General features: G+C 37.0%; 1 long non-coding RNA gene across 1 annotated transcript in view; it reads right to left on the bottom strand.

Annotated features, from left to right (window-relative positions):
* LOC138037332 (uncharacterized) overlaps positions 1 to 2,351 on the bottom strand; it is a 5,902-nt gene extending 3,551 nt beyond the window's left edge. Inside the window, exon 1 of the long non-coding RNA XR_011130074.1 lies at positions 2,183 to 2,351. This is a non-coding gene — a long non-coding RNA (uncharacterized lncRNA). The remainder of the gene's footprint in view (positions 1 to 2,182) is intronic.
* Between the last annotated feature and the right edge of the window lie 624 nt (positions 2,352 to 2,975).

Here is a 2,975-nt window from a genome sequence, read left to right as displayed (position 1 = left end):
AACAGCCTTGTTAGGCACAGCCAGGATTCTAAGGAAGGTGTTGGACAGCTGAAGGAGAAGAAATGACACAAAGGACCTTTGGCCATTGGCTATGGCTCGCTTCTTTGGTGTAATGTCGGCATAACATCCGCCGGGGCAATAGCGTTTCACGTACATAATAATAATAATAATAATAATAATAATAATAATAATAATAATAATAATAATAATAATAATACATTTTTATTATAGAGCGCTGAACCACTACTTGTCCGAAGCGCTTTACAATATGATAATAAAATTAATTGAACACTATTTCATCCTAGACTACAACAAGAAAAGTTAGACTAAATAATGCATTAAAACGGGAGCTAAAATTACATTCCATAGTGTTCACAAAGATTATAAGGAGAGAAAAAGGTAGAATGTGTATAATTGGAAAAAATTATATAAATACGCTACAGGCTATACGCCAGCCTGGGATGGAAACAGTTCCACTGACCAAACATGTAAATCTGACAAATACTTAACTGGCGGTTAACCACAGCTTCAAATGAAAAACGTTCTGCTTGAATTGATTAAAAGTTAAGTGTCCACTCGAACTGAAACCCAGTGGGATTCGCGGTATGCAATGCAGTATTGACATTGCAGTAGTGAATTAACGTTAAATTCAGCTCTCCTAATGAGGTTTAAAAGAGAAAGCCACGAGAGTATATTGAATGGAAAACGTTCAAATATTCACAATACACGAGAATGCCTAAGAACGCCTAAAAAATTCAAAACGATCAAAGCTCTTCCAAGCCCGAATCATGATTCTAACTCGAATTTCTTCGCCGTTGACATCGGCCAACATTAGTCCACAAGATGCCCTTAATACATCAAAACTTGCTTTTAGAAGACAAGTTGATAATTAAAAGTAAATTAAGAAGAGAGATTTGCGCCGTTGAGAGCGGACCTTTCGATCGAGCGTTATCCCTTCTCACCGACGAACAGGCACTGTTTTTCTTCGGAAACTGATGCTGTTTTAAGAACACATTAGTGGCCGGATATATTTCCAAAAACGTCAATTTATGAGTAGTTAGTATTCATAACAACTTTTATTTCCTCGGTAGCCTTTGATATTTGAACCACGAAATTCAATATAGTGATGCGATGTACGCATACTTTACTTTACTTTATTGAAGTAAAGTAAAGTAAAGTCATTTTGTAAAGTATATGTATATCGCATCACATGACATTATAGATGCCCCCTAATTCTCAAAAGAAAGCTAGCCGTTGTCCCGTATTCTTCGTTTTTTCGCTGTTAAAAATAGGCGAAAGGAGACTTGGTGGATTTCAACCAATGTTAGACTGAGTGCTGTTTATTCCTTTCGCAGAAAAAAAAAAAAAAAAAAAAGAAGACAACTATTCTGTATTCTGCAGTAAAATTTCCATTCAGTACAACAAACTTGAACTCGCATTCTCGTATCGAGCCTTCGAATCTCAGGCTTCGCCATTATTATACTACCATACTTTTTATAGCAAATAACGGAGGACTCGATGAAATCGCTGTATTATCTACAAAATCTAGTCAATTGCTCAAGCCAAGGGGCTTATCCGTGTTTGCTTTGCTAAGCTAAGCCCTTTTTATTTATCGCCGTACGAATGATTTCAGTGGATGTGTGACAACTCAGCACAACTTGGCTCACGACCTTTTTTCTCTATCGGTTGAAATAGGTTTTTAATTTGTTTCCCGGCTTAACTACGTACTTCTCATTGACTTTTCTAAGAAAAAAATACCTTCAGTGGTTAAAATAATATCTTATTCATACGTTGGTTATTTTAGTTCAAATGCCACAGGAATCCAAGGGAGGCAAGGGCTGATGAGGACAACAAATATAAATAATTATGGAAAAGAGGTAACCGAACGATAACTTAGATATTGAGGTTTGTTCGAGAATATAAAAAAAAACATACTTATCACTATATATTAGTAGTAATAGTTTTAAAAACAGAAGAAGAAGAAGCAAACTTTTCTCTTAAAGGTGGTTGTTTTTTTTTTTGGAAATCTGTACGTTTCGAAAACAGGTCGAAAACAAAACAAATCAACAGTTGGCCGCTGAACAAGAATAAGCCAGGTAAACAGGTGAAGGTTTGTGTAAGGAGGGTTTTCTTGTATAATTTTCAAAGCATACATATGTTTTTCATTCTTTCTCGCTTCTACCTGAATAGTTCTCCAAATTGCCTCAGCCTGGTGGCCTTTTGTGGATGGTCACCTTCGTGATTCTTGAACGGGAGGCGCCTTCCAGCGGCTAGCACGAGCAGTAGGGCGACAAAAATGACCAATGTCTTCATTGCTCTGCCTTCTTCGAAAATGCTTACAAATGCAAACTAACATTTGTTTTAAAGATGAACTGAATTTGTATTCACGTGCTTGACATGTGATTTCGTAATTAATGACCTAATTCCTGAAATTCAAACGATATTATTCTAGATGATTCTCTAAGTTCTTTGGTTTTAATTGTCTATGTCAACTGCCAGCTCTTTTCTATTTTCTGAGACCCCCTTCCCCACAATTCCTTTTAACTTTAATAGCGATGGGATGGCCTTACTTTCATAATAAGATATCAAAGATGGAAATAGGCACTAAAAGTAGTAGTTGATTCGTAATCTGGCTATGGAATCCTTTTGTTTCCTCAGGATGATCTTGCTAAAATGAACGGAAACATATCATAGCATTGTCTCTTCAGGATCCTAGACACTGATCATGATTTCTCAATTATATCTACACTTGCTAAAATACAATACGAAATGACTGTTGCACCTTTTCTTGTCTCGGATGTCTCTCGTACGAGGTATTCTCGACAATTTTACTAGCCCGCGTTGCTGGCGGGATATTTTATAGCGGCCTTATCCAAATCAATGGTTGCTCCGTTGTTTTTGCCTCGAGTGGGCCGCGCGTGGGATGGTGATGAATAGTTTTGAGATCACACCAATCTCGTACCAAGAGTCTCGGG

This window comes from Montipora capricornis, chromosome 1 (genome assembly GCF_036669925.1).
Source record: "Montipora capricornis isolate CH-2021 chromosome 1, ASM3666992v2, whole genome shotgun sequence".
Classification (NCBI taxonomy): domain Eukaryota; kingdom Metazoa; phylum Cnidaria; class Anthozoa; order Scleractinia; family Acroporidae; genus Montipora; species Montipora capricornis.
This window is presented reverse-complemented; position numbering and strand designations above follow the sequence as displayed.